This window comes from Hirsutella rhossiliensis (genome assembly GCF_020360975.1).
Source record: "Hirsutella rhossiliensis strain HR02 chromosome Unknown scaffold00009, whole genome shotgun sequence".
Taxonomy (NCBI): domain Eukaryota; kingdom Fungi; phylum Ascomycota; class Sordariomycetes; order Hypocreales; family Ophiocordycipitaceae; genus Hirsutella; species Hirsutella rhossiliensis.
In genome coordinates, this window is record NW_025408675.1 from 1,913,965 (window position 1) to 1,935,930 (window position 21,966).

Sequence of the window (21,966 nt, forward strand, 5' to 3'; positions counted from 1 at the left end):
TCTATCGCCGCGCCGCGCTATATTATAACTACTACGGGCCCTCGTATGCCCGCCGGCTTCTCTACTCCGCGTAGCGGCACCCCGCCTCTTAGCACGCCGGGCGACTATACTCTACCGCCTTTACGCTAGTCGACGCGTCCGCCTATATCTCTTAGTAAGCGTAGCGCGACCTATAGCACTACTATACGGCGGCTACCCTATCTCGCTTATATAGGCCGAATAACGTCGCCGAGCGTTAAGACGTAGTATAGTGCCTCTTAAAATTAAGCGTCGCCGCGTACTTATAACTACTTTACCTATACCTATGCTAGATTACGCTACCTTTTTATTTATTACTCTCCTTTAACTTTATTTAATAAGACGCTAATACGATAGTAGTATATCGGGGATATAATCGCCGCTACTAACGCCTTCTAGGATTATACGTCCTAAAGAACGTTCGATAACTATTAAAGCGACCTTTATATATATACTCCGTTCCCCCTCTAACCTTATCTTACTATTTATCTTTAATTATCGTTCTAGTATATTAAGCTTACCTATACTATTATATCTATATACTAGGCTTAGATATACCTTAATATCTTAAAGTAATTAAGCGGTAGTTAAGGGGCGTTTATAGTTAGTTAAAATTAAGTTAGTATCTTTAGTATATCTTACTATATCTATATCTTATCTTATTATATCCTACCCTTATCCTTATCCTTATCTATCTTTTATTACTATCCGTCCTATATCTATCCTTTATCTATCCTTTATTATTTCCTTTTAATACTATAGTTCTTCTCTATCCTTTCTTTATTCTTTAACGAGCGTCTCCTATCTCTTACTTCTTTCTCTTTCTCCCCTTTCTATCTTTTATTTCCCCTTCCTTATCCTCTACCCTCCTCTTTATCCTTTTCTCTCGCCCCTCTTCTATCGTTCTCCCTTACGTTTCCCTACTATCTCTTAAATCCCTCTAGGGCTTACGTCTCCTAGAAGTCGTTTAGCGGGTACTATAATAGGTTTATATACCCTTGCTATTTTATAAGTACCTATTACTATCTACCCCTCCCCCTTTACTTCTACCGCGCTTACTAGATCTCTTCGACGATATATTTAGGCTCGTCGTTCTCCTTAATTACTAATAGCAGTTAATAGTTATCGACTACCTATCTAGGTAGTAAGTTCTCTACCGCTTAATAAAGGAATTCTATATAGAGCCTCTTATATACCCTCCTTAGTATATTAAGCTCTACAATATATAGGCTAACTACCTTTATTATAGTATACTTTTAATATAGCTAGTTAAGCTTCTTATATAGCTAGTTAGTTATATATTTAGCTATATTTACTTATACCTTATCGCTTACCTTAAACCTTTTTACTAAGGCTCTCCTTTAGTTCGCTATTCCCTCTTATCTTACTTATACCGCGATAATAGTAGTTTATAGGAAGTCGGTTACCTCTCTTATCCTTTAGGCGAGCTCCCTCGCCCCCCTTACTTTTAGCGCTAGCGGCCCCTCCTCCCTCGCTATTTAGACCGGCTCGATATTATATCTATATATCGCGAAGAACGGGCTTACGCCTATTATCGACGCTATATAGTTATTTAGTATAGCTTATATATATAGTAGCTATGCTTCTTAGTTATCCTAGCTATAGTAAATATACGCTTAAAGGTATACCTATACTTCTTAGTTCGCGTGCTTAGTTAACTTATCTATTTATAGGTAGTATACTAAACTTAACTTCCTTTATACTCCTATTTATTTATAAAACTCCCTTTAAAAGCTTCTTATTTAGTTCGTCCTTTTATCCGATATAATCGACCTTAGTATCCTATAAAAGTAGAAGTAAGCTTAGAGGAATCTTATTATATATACTATTACCCCTATTATTAGTATCGCTTTAAGCGTTACTACCTTTATTAGCTAGTCTATAATTACTTAAAGGTACCTTACGCTTTTTATCTTAGTTAGCGGTAGTTCGACTATAAAGTCTATCGATAAGTATATAAACGGTTAGGACGGCGGTAATAGGGGCTTTAAGAGTCCTTTTTAGAGTTACCTCTATATATACCCCCTCCTATATAGTTTATAGTTTACGACGAGCCGCCTTACTATCGCTAACTAGCTAGGCTAGAAGAATTCTTAGGCTAGTATTACTAAGGTCCCCTCTCTTCCTAGGTATCCTACCGCCGTTAAGTTATATATCTATTAGGCTATCTATACTTAAAGTATATCCTATTCCTTACCCCTTTCTTCTTTATTATACTTCGGTTTCCTTAGTACTTATAGCCTCTCTTAAAAGTATAACCGTCTCTTAACGTCGATTATATATTCGCTTAGCTATACCTTTAGCTATTATTTCGGTGCTAGCGATCTCTCTCCTTTATATATTACTTAGAATACCGCTTAGTATTCTTTATCTTTCCCTAGCGCCTTTATTTATTTCTTTTATAGCTCTTAGTTATCGAATACTAGTATAAGGTTAGCCTATTCCTAGGGTATATTTCGGCCTAAGTTTAGGTTAAGTTTTAGTTAATTATCGCCCTTATTTGCCTTTTCCTTAGGTTATTTAATAGGCCCCCCTGCTCCGCCGATATATACTATCGCGCTTACCCCTCCTTTACTTACCTATAGCGCCGCTACTACCGCCCTATCTTAGGCTAAGCGTCCTAGTAAGTCGGCGTGTTAGCCCTTAGCGGGGACTAGGCGGCCCCGCGGGTATATAGTCTCCGGAATTATCTAGACTACCCGCCTTATCTCCCTTTTATCTATTTCGCCCGCCGGCTAATCCTACTCCTAGTAAGATAGCGCGTTAGGCACCGCCGCTAGCCTCCCTAGCCGGAACTCTAGTATAAAGTTATAGGATATAAGCTCTATCGCTTATTAGCTTTATCTCTTATTTAACTTCTTCTTTATTATAAAGTACCTTAGGTTATTATAGTCGGTTAATACTATAAAGGTAAGCACGTTCTAAAGTTCTACTCTTTAAAAGTCTAAGTACTATATAATTATAAGTATCTCTTTATCTTAGATTAAGTAGTTATACTTTACTAAGTTTAGTCTCTTTAAGAAGAATCCTACTAGGTATTATATACCGTTTAGCCCTACCTACGTTAGCGCCCCCCTTATTATATATCTAGAATAGTCTGCCTTTAGGTATATTTCTCTTTTTAGGTTATAGAGTTATAGTACTAGGGCGTTATAAAAGGCGTTCTAGATAAACTTAAACGCTACTTAGTACTTATCTATCTACTTAAAGATCGCGCCCTTCTTATAAAGGCCGTCTAAGTATACTAATGCCTCTACGTAGAGTAGTATAAAGGCCCGGTAGTAGTTCGCGAAGCTAAGGAAGCTCCGGACTCCTCTTACGTTCTAGGGTACCTACTATATCTATATTACCTAGATCTTCTCTAGGTCGTATTAAACCTTACCCCTTACTTATATAATAAAGCCTAGGTACTTAACCTCCTTTATTATAAAGTTATACTTCCTTAGGTCTAATATTAGGCCTGCCTTTTATAGCTTTTAAAGTACCCTTACTACCTTCTCTTAGTAGTCTTAGAGAGACCTTAATAAGTAGATTAAGACGTCGTTTATATATACTATAACGAATTTATAGGTACTCCCTTAGTACCTTATTAATATATCGTTAAAAGGTAGCCGGCGTCCCTATTAAGCTAAATAGGTATACCTATTACTTAAATAATCTAAACCTTATCTAAAAGGCTATCTTAAACTTATAGCCCTCTATTATTTAGATCTTATAAAACGCTACTATAACGTCGAGCTTCGTAAACTACTTTACCTTTATAAGTATCTATAGTATCTTTATAATTAGGGGTAGCGTATACCTATCCCTTTTCGTAATCGCGTTTAAGGCCTAGTAGTTATAGTAAAATTATAAGCGACTATCTAACTTTTAAGTAAAAAGTACTAAGGCTATAGCTAAGGAGCTACTTAGGCGGATTAGGTTTACCTTTATTAGCTCGCTTAGGGTCTTCCTTAGTACTAAGAGTTCCTCCCTTAATATATTGTAGAAGGGTCTTTATAGTAAGGAGGGCTCTACCCTATCTTTATCTAGTATTAGGTTAATCTTATAGTCTACCCCTAGCTTATATAGGGGTATCTCTAAAGCCTTCTCTAGTATAAAGAGGTCTAGGTATATATCTAGCGCCTACTTTAGGACATAGTCCGCTAGGTCTACCGCCGTCTTTAGCTAAAGTGCTCTCTCTATATCCTTTATCGTAATCGCCTAGATATCGACTATCCTCCGCCTTCCCTTATCGTCCCTTACCGCCCTCTCCCTCCGATATTCCGCTATAAATACTACCGCGCTAACGATCTTTACCCCTTAGATCTATTCTACCCTCCTTACTACTTCTAATCCTTATAGGCTAATCTAGATCTTAGCCTTACTATACTAAATCCGATCCCCCGCTACGTTATATATTACTTAGTTCTTCTTTATTTATAGCCTTCCTAAGAATACGTCGTAGCTTAGCTTAGGGACTATATATATAAAGGTCTACTTTATATAGCTATTAATATCTATCTCGAATACTATAATTCCTTTTATTTATAGGGCTAGAGTATCTTTTAAGAACGGCCTTAATTATCTTCCCCTCCTATTAGCGAGAGGTATCTATAGCTTCTTTACTACCCTCTCGCTTACTACGATATAGTAATTATAGCCGGTATCTATAAGCGCGTTAAGTCCCTTCTTCCTATTAATACTTACCCTTAGCATTACTAGGCCTAGCGTAAGATAGTCCCTCGTTAACTTCTAAGCTTCTTACTATTTCTCTTTTACTCTTAGCGCTTAACTTTACGCTAAGGTTCCCTTTTTTCTAAGTTATTATTATCCTCGGCGTCCCTCTCTTCCTTTATTACGCCCGCCCTCTAGGGTTCCTATCTCCTCTTCTTATAATAAAGCGCGATATATCCTTTAACTCTATAGTTAAAGTATATTTAGTTCTCCGGCTAGCTCTACCCCTCCCTTTATCTATCTAGGGCGTTAATACCGGTTATTAAGGTATCCCTATCTTTATCTATCCTTTCTTAGGGGTATATATCTACTAGTCTCCTTTAGTTTAAAGGGGGTTATCTTATTTATTAGACCCTCTTTAGCTTAGCCGCTATTTACGCTACCCGATTAGTATAAGCGGCGAAGCTTAATATAAGGAGGTCGACTATAGCTAACGCCTCGCGGAGCCGGATTCTTAGAGCCCCCTCTAGGAAGACGATCTAAACGTTATATAGCTAGGACCCGCCCCCGGCCTTAAAAAGTCTCTACTTAAACTTTAAGAGAAACGCTATAAACGTTTAACTTTCCCTTTATTTTATTATCTAGATCGCCGCCGCCGCGCGTAACTAGATATCTACGTTAAGGTAGATCGAGTTAAGGTACTTTAGGAATTCCTTTTAATCGTAGCCCTTCTCCGCCCCTATTCCGTAGTATATAGCGACCGTTTATTATAGCCTAGCGTTTAAGTAGTTATAGATAAAGTAAAAGATTTCCCTTAAGCTTAAAAAGAACTTTTCGTCGATCTTATACTTCTCTTATATATATTATGCTTATAGGGTATAGTGCCGTCGTTATCCGTTAAATTTTCCTAGGCTTAGGAGAGGCTTCTTATAGCTATTCTTCCTTACTACCTCCCCCTTAGTTATAGGCGTCGCTGCCCCCCCTATCGCCGTTAAGGGCGGTATTAAACCACCTACTCCGCCCCTAGCCCCCTCCTACGTGCCTATCTATATTAGTTTATCTATCCTTTAGTATATCCTTTTAATCTAGCTAATTAGTTCCTATATCTATAGTTAGCTCTATATTACTTAATACCTTATCTCTACCTCTCCTACTTATAGCGAGAGTATCGCTTACTCTATCGTTAGCCGGGCGTCTAGCCCTCCTATTACTACTCCTTACCGTCCTTAGGCCTATTCTCCCTCCTCTAGGTCGTTAGGATATCTATATTATATCCTTTCGGTCCGATCTCTCTCTAGGCTTTATAGCCTTATCTAAAAGGAGCTTTAGATATATTAGGGGCCGTCGTATACTTAGTATAGTAGTATAGGGCCGAATAATTATTTATCTAAAGCTAAGGAGAAAGGAGGAAAACTTTACCTTAGTCGCGACGGTTATCTATCTTCCCTAGTCCCTAGCTCGACCTATATTCGGGTGCTATTCGGCCTAAGTTCGGGTCGAGCTCTGCCTATATATAGGTTTACTTTAGCCCGACTTCGGTATAGTCGCTATAGTATAACCTTAGCCTTTTATAGGCATAGCCCGTAATAGTTAGGTAGTAAAGATAGCTAGAGGTACTACGCTATATATATTATATTCTCCTTATTATAAGATTAAAGCTTACTAAGAAAAGGATTTTTCCTTTTTAGTTAAAGTAGTAAGTAATTTATAACTTATAAGTAAGGTATTTATAATTCCTTATTAATACGCTACTAATATATTAGTACTATATACCTAAGTACTTTATTAGCTTATACTTCTTAGTAACGCTCTTATAATTATTTCCTATTTTATATAAGGGTCTTAACTATATCTATAATATATATTACTTTTACTATACTATATATATTTAGTTAAAAAGAAAGGTAGTTTTAGTTATATATTATATATATATACCTATATAAGTATACGTTAGTCTATACTTTATATCGTTAATAGTTTTTATATATTAAACGTAGTATATAATAAGTAAAAGAATAAGTAATTAATAATATATATAGAAAGGCTAGTCGATAAAGTATAGGGTAGGATTTAATTTAGAGTTTATAGTAAGTATATAAGAGGCTAAATAATATATTAAAAGAATAGTATTATAAAAGATACTTATAAACTTACTTATTTTATCTACTACTTTTAAGGAAATCCTTTATCTTTTATAGACTATTACTCGCTTACTAGTAAACTAATTAGTTAGCTTTCTAGTATATTTTATAGTACTTAAAAGGCTCTATTTATAATATATCTTTTAAACTTAGTAAAAAGTTTAATTCTAGCGTAATAGTTAATATAAGTTTATAGGTTCTAGTATAAGTAGTAGATTTAACTAGAATATTATATACCCTACCTATTTCTATATCGCGGATATCTTTAAAACCGCTAGGCTAAAATAAGTAATAAAGTATTTATTTTACTCGTAATTAACCTATATATTTTATTTATATTTCTATTTTAAAAAAAACTTCTTATAAAATTAATATATACCTACAGCGAGTATATATTACGACTAAAATACTAACTAATACTAGGAATTAATTTAGCGGTATTAATTACCTTTAGTAACGATACTACGCTAAGGCTAAGGGGTAGGTAAACGTAGTAGCGGCTATTAACGTACTAGGCTCGATTAAAGTATATAGTATAAAGAGACGCTACCTAAATTTATATACCTTAATAGGGCGAGTTAATAAACCTAAAGTAGTAATACGATACCGGCTTAAGCGCCGAGCGACCTTATAGAAAAAGCGGTATATAATAAACTTACGGGCTTTATCTTAAGCGTATAGTTTAGTAAAGTATAAGTAGTAGTCGAACGGCTCTTTAAGGTAAAGAGCCGCGCTAGTAGCGCGTCGTTAGCGGTACTCCGCGTAGATAAAAGCTTTAAGATAATAATCTAAGAAGTAATTAAGGAGGTAGTTAAAGAAAAACTCCGCCTAAGTATCGCTTTAGGCTTAGGGGGCCCTAAGTAAACCTAGGCCGCGGTCGTAGCTAAGACTAAAGGACTAACTTAATATAAAGCTATAGTAAAATAGGTCCTATTACGCTATAAACGCGAGATTATTATAGTCCTTACTAGGGCGCTGCCTAAAATCCTAAGCCGCGAACTAAAGGATATAGTAAAGGCGGTAAATATAGCCCTAAAAGCTATAAGCGCTATAGCGGCGAGGCGCCTCTAAAGCGGAGATATCGCGGTTATATTTAATACCGCGGCGAGAGCCTATTAAAGGAACTAAGGCTAGGTTAAGGCCGTGTTTAGACTAAAGGCTATAATTACCTACCGTGCGTATATAGTAGTCGCTAAGAATATCCCCTTAAGGGTAGCGATAGTAAATAGAGAGCGATTACTTTATAAGATTATAAAAGTAAATAAAGTTAAGGTCTTCTAAGCTTAGGCGCTATACCCTTAATCTAAGATATCGATAGCGACGACTATACTTATTAAGGTTAGTAGCTTAAAAGAAGCTAATAAGCTCTATAACCTAGGCTTAGTCCTTAAAGTATAAATCTTTTAATATAAACCTTATAATAAGTTAGTCTAACTATAAAAGTATTATAATTACTATAAGTATAGCTATATCGCTAAATAGTATATATTAATATAACTCTATAGCTAATATAAGAGTATAGTATATAATAAAGGTAAGGATAAATATAAAGCTAAGAAGGGTAAAATCCCGTATAACTATATCTTATACTAAAGGGACTACTTATTATAAACCTAAACTTACCTTATAGCGAATAAAGCCTAGGAAAAAGTAAAGGAAAACTACTTATAATAACCTTAATAGTTTATAAATACTTAGACGTATACTAAGTAATAAGTACTTTTTACCGTCGAAACCTAAGGCGTTCTTAAATCGACTATAGTCTAAAAGCAATAACTAAGTAGACCGCGCTAAGATATAAGGTCGAGCTTAAGATACCCGCTAGCTAGTAAGGCTAAGGAGGCTAAACCGACTATAAATAATATTTATAGGTATAGTAAATAAAGAAGCGCTAAGAGATAAAGCGCCTCCTTTCTTATATAAACGACCCTTTTTACCTTAACCTTACCTATATATAACTAAAAGTATTATTCTAGAATATATAAAAGAGATATAAGTTAGCTTAGTTAGCGCTTTACTACTAAGTCGGCTTTAACTTAATAGTATTATAAGAAGTAAAAGCTATACTAAGAAGCGGCCTCCCCTCCCTTAAAGTAGCGCCTTATAGCTTAGTTTATAAGGAGGGGAGGTACTATTACGACCACGGCTACTAGGCCGCTAATAGTCGACCGCGTTAAGCATATAACACGGTCTAACGGATAAATAGTCGGCACGACTATCTAATAGATATAGGATTAAGGGGATTATAGAGATCTAAGTAATCTAGGATTAACGAGATTACTACGCTTTATACGATCTAACGTTAGGGATTATAGCTAGGCCTATAATCTAAGGATAGTCTCTATAGGTATATATAGCTACCTACTTTTACTTCTTTAGATAGATAGCTCTCTAGCTTTTAATATAGATCTTTATTACGATTTATCTCTAATTCTAATTACCTAGTTATAGTCTACGGTCTATGACCTCTAAATTATTACTAACGTAATATACTTATTATTGCTTAGACTACGCCCTATTATATCTACTAATATAAACCCCTTAATAGGTTTATCCCTTAGGAATAATACCGGTCGTTATATATTAAAAGCTCTTATTTAGTATAATACCGCGTTACTCTAAGTAATATCGTAACTATTAATATACCTATATAGTAAGCTAGATTAACTAACTCTAGAGCTACTATATTGCCTTAGGATATAATACGCGAGATTATTACCCTTTAATATAAGGTATAGTTACTTAGGAACGAAGGAGGTAATAGATAAGTTAGGGACCTTAGAGAAGTAGTTAAACTAAAATAGCTAAGACTATTTAACGGTACTTACGGCACGCTTCGAGACTTTCTTACCTAACTTAAAGCCTACTATTAGTTTTACCCTACTAAACTCTTAGACCTAGTCGAAAAGGTACTCTACGTAGGAAATTATTTATCTAGAACGGCACTTACTTAGTTTAGACCTATTATAAGGGACTTTCTCGATAATTAACTAGCGCGACGAGATAATAAAATAGATAAAGTCTTTACTAGTTTCTAAGGATTCGAAGAAGCTATTACGAAGGTATTTAAAATAACTAACGAGGAACGAGAAGCTAAATAAAAACTTTGAGAACTCCGATAAAGGATCTTAGTATCGGATTATACTATAAAGTTCCGTTAAGTTACCTTAAAGCTTAATTAGGACGACGAACCCCTTATATTACGATTCTACGATAGGCTTAAAGAAGAAGTTAAGGACGAGCTCTATAAGGAAAATCGACCTAATAACCTCTCGGACTATATTACTATAGTAGTATAAATTAACGATAGATAGTATACGCGACGCTAAGAAAAGAAATAAGGAAGAGGAAACTAAAACCCTTCCTATAGAAATAACTTTAGCCGACGCGCTAACTATAAGAAGAAGCGCGAAACTCCTATTACCTATGCCTATATAACTAACCTAAGTAAGATAGATCTAGATATAATATAGAAAAGTAAAGGAAAGTATTTTAACTATAGGAAACTTAGATATTACTTTAAAGAATATAGATAACCTTATAAGGAGAAGAAAACCTACCAGGCACTAGCCCTAGAAGGTAAGAAATACTTAAACGCTATTAATAGATAGGAACTAAAGTATAAACTCCTTAGTTAGACTATATACTACGACGATAAATATATAGTATACTTAAGCGATAAAAATAGTACTAGATAGTTCCTAAAGCTACTAAAAAAGACCCTTATAATAATATAATAAAGGGATCCTAAAATATAGAAATAAGTTAAATTTATAGAACCGGAATACCCTTATCTTAAAGGAGTCTCTTAAGACTAGATTAGGAAGAATGGTAAATAATTCTAGGAAGATATATAAAATAAAAATCGATAATAATAATAGGTAGTCTATAAATAATATAATAAAGAAGATATAGACGTAGCCCTTATACTTATAAAACTTAGATAATAACCTAAGGAGGAATAACGAAGTATCGACGATATAAGCTCTAAAGAATAAGAAATACCTAGAGAAACGGAAGATAAGAACGAACTTATATTACTACCCTCGCTACTAAGGGAAAATACTATAATTAGAGAATACGCTCTATACTTTAAAGAATTTAAAGAAATACTTAAAATTAAAACCTAATAAATACCTTAAATTCTTACGGAAAACTAATAAGCTATATTAATTCGATATTAACTAGTACTACGTAGAGGAGACTATACTATAGCTATCGCTATAGTCGATACCTTTATAGCTCTATAACGAGAATAGTAACTATAAGGAGAATTTAAAGACGATTTATAAATACTACTTACTTATAAGTACTATAAGTATATTTTATAGATATTATACGTCTACCTAGATTATATAATATACTTCTAGATAAAGGCACGATATAACGCCTTCCTAGTTAGGTTTAAAGGATAAGTACTTTTAAAACCCTACTTAAGTATAGAACTAAACTACTAGAAAATCGATTAACGCTACCTAAACGACTAAGTTATATTATTAGAACCCGATTATAGCACGCTACTTAAATACTATAATAATTATAGTTTATTAATAAGATATCTTTTAGAGATATATAAAATCTATAGATACGCTAAAATAAAGGAATAGTATAACGCTACTCGCTCTAAGATATCTAAACCCTTAATCTTTTAAAGACTTATATAATAAGTTAAATATAATAAAGAAAATTATAATAAATATATATACCTAAACTATAGAATTTATAAATACGAAAAAGTATAAGTATAGTATAAACGATATAACGGTATACTAAAAGATTATTAGTAATATATATAAAGGCTATAAGCTATATTTAACTAAGGAAGAATTAATATAGAAATATTACGTAAAAAATAAAAAGACGCTAAACGAAAACTTAACCTTTAATATAAAAACGAATAGAATTATAAAGTATAGTACGTAATTAACTATAAAGTAGTATAATATAAACGATATAGCGTTAAGAAATAAGAAATCTTTAATTAGCTATAAGAAATTAGTCTCTTAAGCCCTAATATAATACTACGCGATAAAAATATAAAGAAATAATATTAATAATAAATTGAAGAAGAATACCTAAATAAAACGAATAAGGACTAGGTAAAAAACGAGGTACGCTATCTATAAAAGGGCTATAGACTAGTATAATATAATAAGATCTAAGGACCCTATATATAGTAATAATAAGCTATAGCGACTAAATAGTATTAGATATTTAAATCGCGGGATATTATATATATATACTTTTAAACTACGGCGTAATAGGTAACTATATTTTACCTAGAGTCGTTAATCGTTACCGATTTATATAAAGATATAAGATAGATCTATATAAACTTATAAATATTAAAGGAGAGGCCTTTAACTATAATAATAGAATTATTAATATAAAGATTAATTACCTTAATATTAATATCTAGGGCTACGATAAACGAGTTAACTTCGATATTATAGATATTAAAGAACACGACCTTATATTAAGGCTTTTATAGCTATAGGAGAGCAACCTATTAATTAACTAGAAAACTAGCTAGCTATATTAAGATAAAGACGTAAGTTTCTAAGACTAGTAGATTTAAGAGAAAGTAAAATTTTACGATAATTTAGCTACTAAATAGGATAAAAGGGATAACCGTTTAAGTAAATTAGTATAGGCTTTAGCAATATAAACGAAAATAGTAACTAAACTAGCGGATATAATAAAATCGACTAATAAGACCTATATACTAACTAATATAGCTATATAACCTAGTATCCGATATAAATAAAATAAAGGATATATTACGAAGATTTAAAGAGTTATTGCTACTTTAAGGAAAGACCTTAAATAAATTAATAAAGAGCTTAAGTTAAGAGAAACTAGCTTTTGAGAGAAAGAATAAAGCCTATAAGATAGAATAAAGAATATCCCCTAGGAATACCGGAAATATAATAAACTCTTTAAAGAAGAACTTAAGATAGGGTTACTTAAATATAGCTAATAGGACTACGAAATTTATCTTAAGGATAGAATAACGCCGACGTTCTATAAAATCTATAACTTAAACGAAAAGCAACTATAAACGCTACGCGACTACCTCGACGAGAATCTACGAAAAGGATATATATAAATATTAATATCTAAAGTAGGCTATCTAGTTATATTTATTTTAAAGAAAAACGGTAAGCTATAACTAGTTATCGACTATAGACGCTTAAACGATATTATAATAAAGGACTAAATACTATTACCGCTTATATCGGAACTATAAGATCGACTATATAGTAAAAAATAGTTTATAGCCCTTAACCTTAAAGGCGCCTATAACTTAATACGTATAAAAAAGGAACGCGAATAGATAATAGCCTTTAAAACGAAATTCGGACTATTCGAATATCTAGTAATAATATTTAGACTTATAAATATACTAGCTACCTTTTAATAGATAATTAATAATATCCTTTATAAATACTTAGATATCTTTATAGTAGTATACCTAGATAATATCCTGATCTTCTTAGATACCCTAGAAGAATATAAGGAATACGTCTATAAGGTACTCTATATACTTTAGAATATAAAGTTACTAGTTAAACTAAAGAAAAGTAAGTTCTATATATAAAAAGTAGACTTTCTTAGATATACGATCTTACTAAGAGAGATATAAATATAATAAGATAAGATTAACTTAGTTAAAGAATAGCTAACGCTAAAGAACGTTAAGGACGTATAAAGTTTCCTAGGATTTATAAATTACTACCGACGATTTATTAAAGATTTCGGAAAGATTATAGTACTACTATATCTTAATAAAGAAGGAAAAAGAATTTATATAGGACGATAAAGCTAATAAAGCTTTTAAATATATTAAGACTACGATTATATAAGAACTAGTCTTAACTACCTTCGATCTAAAACGATAAATCGAACTCGAAACCGATATATTAGACTTTACTTTAAGAGTATAAATCGGATAAAAAGATAATAAAGGAAGACTACGACTAATTATATTCTACTCGAAAAAGCTATATAGCGTAGAACTTAATTACCCTATCTACGATAAAGAATTCCTTATAATTATTTAAGCTTTTAAGGAATTTCGATACTACCTTCTTAAAAGTAAATATAAAGTTAAGGTCTATATAGACTATAAGAATATCTTATATTTTATAACGACGTAATAGTTAAACGGACGATAGATCTAATAGGCCGAATACTTATTAGAATTTAACTACGAAATAATCTATAGAAAAGGAATAGAAAACGGTCGAGCTAATACCCTTAGTTAACGAAGTAACTATAATATAGGGGCACCTATAGCGAAAGGATAGCTCTTAGAAATTAATAAAAATAGGAACTACTAGTAACGATAGCTAAATATAATATTTAAAGTATAACCTAACGACTCGACTTACTAAAAGATCTTAAAATAGATAAAAGAATATAAAGTACTAAATAGATATAATATAGGATATTTAGAAGTTCTAATATATAAAAATAAAATCTAGATACTACTAGAATTACGAGATAAAGTTATATAAGATATATATAAATATCTAATATATAGATACTAGGGAATCTAAAGAATAATAGAATAAATTAAACGATAATATAACTTCTTATAGCTTAAAGAAGTAGTATAATAAGTTATTAAAAAATATAAACTTTACGTACGAAGTAAAGCTAAACGATATAAACTATACGGAGAATTATAACCGCTACTAGTACTAGAGAAACTATAGGATTTAATAGCTTTCGACTATATTATAAAGCTACTACCGTTAAAAGAACCTATAACTAACGTTAAGTATAATAGTATATTTATTATTACCGATAGATTAACGAAGTATAAATACTTTTTACTATATAAAGAAGTAAGTAATATAAAAGAGCTAGTATATATATTCCTATAAATAATTATTAGTAATTATAGACTACTAAATAAGATTATCTTTAATAGAGGAAGTATATTTACAGCTAAGTTTTAGTAAGCTCTTATAGTATAATTAGGGACGAAATATAAGCTTAGTATAGCTTATTACCTATAAATAGATAGATAAATAGAACGACTTAACTAAACGCTTAAATAATATTTATAATACTATATTAGCTATAAATAAAACGATTAAGTTAAATAGCTACTAATAACGTAACTAGCTTATAATAGCTTAGTTACGGAAATAACTAAGCTCTTACTAGTATATACTAATTATAGATATAACCTAGAAGTATTTAAGGTTACTCGATAAGGACTATAAGCGGAATAAGCGATACTATAAGTAGATTAGCTATAAAAATTATATAAAGAAATATAATAAGAACTTTAATTTATTAGAGAACGAATATCTACTTACTATAATTAGAAAAGATTATAGGGACTAATCTTTTAAGAGAGAGATATAGTCTACCTTATATAACGAAATATTAAAATAAAACGACTAAGTAATAAATTAGATTTTAAGAAACTTAGACTATTTAAGGTTAAGGAAACTATTTTAAAAGTTAACTATAAACTTTCGCTACTAATAATAATACGGATATACCTAATATTTTATATCTTATTATTAGAACTAGCGCTACGAAACGCTAAACTATAGGAAAAAATTAAAGTCGATAATAATTAAGAATATAAAGTAGAATAAATACTAGATATAAGAAAATAAGGTTAGTAATAAGAATACCTTATTAAGTAGAAGGGATATAGACTAGAGGAAAATACCTAGGAACTACTTAAGCACTTAACTTACTACGGCTCTTTACTTCGATAATTTTACTAGAAGGTTTAGGAGGGATTAAAGGACTAAGATCTATAAACTCCTTACTAATACTAAACGAGGACTAATTCGCCTCGTTAAGAACGCCTAATAATTATAAGTTATTTACTACCTAATACTTATACGTATTAAGCGTAGGTAAAACGCTATCCTCGGTATTTACTTCTTAGATACTATAACGAAATAACTTAGAACTTTTTTCCTTTATATAATTCCGAATCTTTTAGATACGAGCTAAACGATTAACGGCGATAGATATTTACGACTAAAGATTCGTAAGCTATGCCTAAAGCTCTAATAAGGGTTCCCTAGCTTCCTCCTCTTTAGAATATAGCCTACGCTACTCCGCTAATAATTTAGTTACTAAAAGAAATATATTAGCTACTATATATAGAAAGAATTAAAAGACACCTATAAAAAGAGGCTACTAAAATACTATTATAATAGGGACGACTACTAGTAATATAATTATTATAGCGCGAAGAATTTTCGGCTATCTAATAATTTATCTTCTTTGCCTTAAAGTATCGAGTATACGGTATATTAGTAGGATCTTTACTTAAGTCGATATATTCGGTAAGAGTAGCGCGCTTAGAGGCTTTTCGGGAACGATTTTTTAGTATACGACTAGATATACTATTAGTAGTATATCTTAAAAGGATAAAGAGATAAGGAACGATATACTTACGTATAACGCGATAAGGGTATATTTATATACGGCGGCTAAGGCAGCTATAGTAGGTCTTACGGATAAGACTAAAAGGAGGGGAGATATCGTATTACGACCATAGCTACTAGGCCGCTAATAGTCGACCGCGTTAAGCACGTAACACGGTCTAACGGATAAATAGTCGGCACGACTATTTAATAGATATAGGATCGAAGGGATCGTAGAGATCTAAGTAATCTAGGATTAATAAGATTACTATACTCTATATAATCTAATATTAGGGATTATAGCTAGGCCTATAATCTAAGGATAGTCTCTATAGGTATATATAGCTACCTACTTTTACTTCTTTAGATAGATAGCTCTCTAGCTTTTAATATAGATCTTTATTACGATTTATCTTTAATTCTAATTACCTAGTTATAGTCTATAGTCTATAACCTCTAACTTATTACTAACGTAATATACTTATTATTACTTAGACCACGCCCTATTATATCTATTAATATAAACCCCTTAATAGGTTTATCCCTTAAGAATAATACCGGTCGTTATAGGTACGCGCTATATATATATAAAAGGCTTAGGCTAAGGACTTAGTCGCCTTAGTCTAGACTAAACTAAAGTAAGGTAATTTTTAGGGATAGTACTAAACTATATATAATTTACTTACTACTAAGGGCCGTAAGGGCTAGAGTATTATATAACCTAAGCGTAATTAAACTAAAGCACCCTATAGTAATAGTAAGGGACTTTAATATCTATTACTTACTTTAGGACGGATATAATAGAACCTTAGATAGCGCGATATAACTTATATAAAAGGTAATAAGATTATAACTTAAACTTACTACCTTAAGAAGGGAGTATATAAGATTTTTCTATAGCTAAAGAGATAGTACTATTAACCTAGCTTAAGTAATACTAAAATCTAAGATATAGTATACTAGGCCTAACCTAGACCTAACTAGGTTAGACTATATCCCTTAGACTATTATATTATAGGTTAATACTTAAGCTTAGGTACCTAAACTAGCTTTAAGGTAAAAAGAAGTAAAGGTAAAGCTAGTTAAAGCTAAGACTATATCCTAGCTAAGACTATACTAGCTAATACTCTAAACGCTTAAGGATATCGACTAAGACCTAGACTATATCTTTATTACTTTAGCGTAGATCGCTATAGCTATAGTTCCGCGCTAAGGGTAAGTATTATTTAAAGGCAATATATAGTTTACCTTAAAAGTAAGGAGGGTAATAAGGGAGGCTAAGAAGGTAAGGAGGAAGTATAAGCGGGAAAGGAGTAAGGTAAACTAAGTAGACCTATATAAAGCGTTTATAGCTTAGAAGCAGACTATTTATAAGGCGAGGAGGGCCTATTAGCGCGAGTTCTTAAAGGAATTTAACGCTAATAATACTAAGCTCTAGAATATAAAAAGGTAAGCTAGACTCTATAATAAGCTATTACTAGAACCGACTTATATCCTACCGCTAGTTAAGGAAAGTAAGGACCGACTAATAAAAACCTTTAAAAGGAAGGCCTAGATATTAGCCGCTAAGTTCTTCTTATTAAAGGTAGGTATAACCTAAGGGCTACCTTAGCCTATAGCTAAGGCGACCTTTATAATTAACTAATAGATCTAGCTAGCTAATATCGTAGTAGCGCTAAGTAAGATAGTAAGCTAGAAAGTAGCGGGCTTAAATAGCGTCCTTTTAAGGTTTATTAAGAAGTATAAACTAGTCTTAGTCTAGTAACTAGCTATAATCTTTAATACCTATACCTAACTCTTATATTTCTTAAAATAGTTTTATAGTATAAATATAGTAGTAATCTAAAAGCTAGGTAAGAGGCTAGAAGCTTACTATATAGTAAGGGGATAAAAACGAATTTCCCTTTTACCTATAGTAAGGAAAGTACTTAAATAGATACTAGCTTAAAGGATTATAAGAGTAATAGAGGTAAACGATATCTTATTAAATAGATAAATAAGGAATAAAAGAGAGCGCTTTATAAAAGTAGCGATCTTATTAGTAACGGAACTAATATACGCGACCTAGGCTTAAAGGGGTATTATATTATTCCTATAGCTAGATATTAAGGGCGTATTTAATACGGTTAACTATAATAAGCTTATAAGGGAACTACCCGTTGATCTTGGTGTGGGGCCACAGCAGCCCAACTAAGTGTCTTCGCCACTTAGTTGGCCCAAAAAATCCGGCACAGCCCAAAAAATCCGGCACAGCAGGGTCCTCAATTTGGGGTGCAAAATCAAGGGAAATTCTACGCTTCGCTTCATGGTGCCGTCAATGCGACTTCAAATAGCTAAAATATACATGTGATCAATAGCTGCGGATCACCTAAAGACGCAAGTAACAACGAAAAGTGAAAAAAATCACGTCTTTGGGCCTATTTAGGAGCTGCCGCCTTCCAGTCGAAGAGATAGGAAGACCGCGTTTGTGAGTCCAAATAGACGTATTATGTAGTAATTTCGCCTGTTGTGCGTCTCTGAGAGCTATTTTATCCATACCTGTGTTCCTGGAGCGTCTGCTGTATCTTGTTGGACGATCGGGTGCGCGGTCGAGGGCATGGTGTATCGACTACCGCTTCAACCGCTGCTAACGGCGGCGATGAGGGTATATTCTCTTGCGTGTCGAGTAAATTGTCCTCGTCTTCATCGTCGGCGCCATCCTCACTATGTTTGTCAAGATCGAGGCCTGTGAAATAGACGGTATCGTCACTGCCGGGCAACGACGACATATCTGTAAGTGGGCGAGGTCGGGTCGCTGCGCGCGCCCTGACATCTCTGGCGGAGTTATTTCTCTTCGTGGTATCATAGAAAAGGATTCCTTGGATGGCTCTTTGAGCTCCCGCATGAGGGTATCGCAACTTTGCTCCAGAGTGTAGAACTCAACGTCTCGTCCCGTAAACTCTAGCCAGGGCTTAAAGTTCAATGTCTTGACTCTGCCATTGACTAACTGCTTCTTCCCGACTTTATAGTCTTCTCGGATCTTCTGCATCTCTCCACGAACTCGTTTAAGATGCATCCTTATCTCCTGGCGCGTTTGAAGCCGGGTTTGCTTTGCCTGGAGCTCCTCATACTCCCGGGTGATGTCGGCCATGCTGGAGCTCGTGATAAACTCTCCGCGCGGCCTGACAATCTTGCCTCTCTTCATTCGATTCGCATACGCCTGGGTTCGGCTATTCTTATCGCTGACTATGCCCTGGGAATGTGACGCCATCGCGATAGACTCGGTGTTCACTTTCGCAAGAACCCGCAAGTTTTCTCGTGATGGCGAGCTCATGAGGGCCCATACCGTTGCCGGATATCATTGAGGGCATCCGCGGCGACTTGGAAACGCGTCTCCGAGGGTAGGAGCGAGGCGTATGCAGGATTGATCGGCTGCTGTTGTCGTAGCTGCTCGTGGAGGATCTTGGTGATCACCGGCGCTGGGTCGACAGGAAAGAGGCCTGTTTTTCAAATGCCGCCATAATGTTATGCCGCGTGAAGCCAGCCTCATATACGTCCTGAAAAGCTGTGAGGAAGTTGACCCGCGAAAATGATATGTTGCCTTCTGCGAGCGACTTCCGAAGCGCTTTCTGATGTGCTGACTTTAGTGGCTGGAATACCCCAACATCAAGCGGCTGCATGAGGTGGGTGGAATGTGGAGGAAAATAGCAATGATGATATCAAACTTGATACAATACTCAGCAAAGTCAAGGGTGGTATGCCCTGTAAAGCCATCCACAACAAGCAATCGGTAGATCTTCTCGTCGTCAGGCCGTTGGTTTGGCGGCGCCTCCACGCGACTCATCCCCATGTTGGGGCGCCGAAGATGCTCGTCACAGCCGAACCACTCTTCCAGCGAATTTCCTGACTGTTTTGCTTGCGCTGACGATGCCCAAGACCAGCAGTTGAAATGCCTTGCCCACTCAAGGTGTATCTCTGCGTTGGAAAAGCCAGTTGGCGACTGGGCAAACCGTACGCCTGTCATGATGTCGATGCCGGCCCAGTTGGTGGTAGGGTAATGTTGGAAAACAAGCCAGGGTGGAAGAGAGTCCCCCACTGCGTTAACTGAGGCAATTACCGTGCAGGATTCTCGGTTTGCTGGGTCTAAAACTCGGGGCCGGGTGCTCTTGACTCTAGTGGTGCGCGTGATGAGAACTTGGATGCGTTCTCGCAGGCACCCAATGCGTATTCCGGCCTCGTCTTCATTCCAGATCTCTGAACTGCCAATACGGTAGCTGGTGATGATTTCTCGAAGCTTTGAGTAGAAAAATTCGACTTCTTCTACCCGTGGGCTTCAAAGGACTTCCGGGCTCGTTCAACTGCTTTGAGATACGTCTTCGCGATCGCAGGATGACTTCCACGCCAATTGTCAAGCCAACTTGACGAGACCGGGCGGGCATTGGGATCTCGACGCATTCTTATTGCATTTGCAACAGCTTCAAGTTGCTCTCTCGTGGCGGGCATGCCGGTGCGTTCCATCCACTGTACATACGCAACCAGGGCGTCGTCTTCGTCCTCCGTCAGCGCCAATGGACGCCCTGGAGCACGGGAAAAGGGGTTTCTTATGAAATTAATGGCTCTCTGTACGGATGAGCTCTTCACATTGTAACGGATGGCCGCATCTCGCACGGAAAGAGGCGTTCTTTTGGTGTTGTTGAGCGACGAACATCGGCTCTGGGGTCGCGACGAGACGCCAGAACGGCTTTGCTGCCTCCAGGGTAGCCATGTTATCTGTCATAATGTATTCCGGCAAAAGATACGTAAATAAAGTCAAGTTGCGCGAGAAAACGCGGTTGAGATGCATAGGGTTGACGTTTTGGAGGTGGGCTGCTGTGCCGGATTTTTTGGGCTGTGCCGGATTTTTTGGGCCAACTAAGTGGCGAAGACACTTAGTTGGGCTGCTGTGGCCCCACACCAAGATCAACGGGTAAGGCTTTAAGGATACTATAGATTACTTACGAGCTTAATATAAAGCTTTATAAGCGATAGAAGATCGACCCTTTACTTTAATAGGAGGACCTTAAAGCTAACTTAAGTACTAATAGGAGTCCTTTAAGGCTCCCCCTTATCCTTAATCCTATTTCTATACTATATAACCCCCTTATATAAGAAGCTTAGTATAATATATAGTATTTATACTATTAGCTTTACTAATAATATAAAGATAGTTAGTATTAGACCTAATAAGGTAATAATAGTAGTACGCTTAAAGGAGGCTTAGAAGGTATACGCGGAGTAAGTAGCTAAGTTTACGGTTACTTTTAAACTATTAAAGAGTAAGTTAATATACTTTATATAAAGGAGATAAGCGATAACGACGCCGGTCTACCTTAGGACCGACGTAGTAATACCGGTCTAAGAGGCCCGCCTACTAAGGGTTTAGGTATACCGGAAACTATGCTAAAAAGCATACTTAAAATAGCTCTAGGCAAAGATAAAGCGCTAGACTATAGCCCTAACTAAGCTCGCGTCGTTTATATAAGGCTACTCCCTACTATATACTAAGGAAGTCTATAGTAAGGTAATCCGGTCCTTAATCTCCTATACTATAGTTATATTCTATAAGATAATACTTATAAAGGGGAAACTACGCGGGATTACGCGGGACCTAGTATAGGACTAGTTAGCTTACCTTTAAGTAGTAATAAGCGCCTAACGCGCGACCTTAGTCTACTAAGTAAAAGCGGAGGTATAGGTACCCT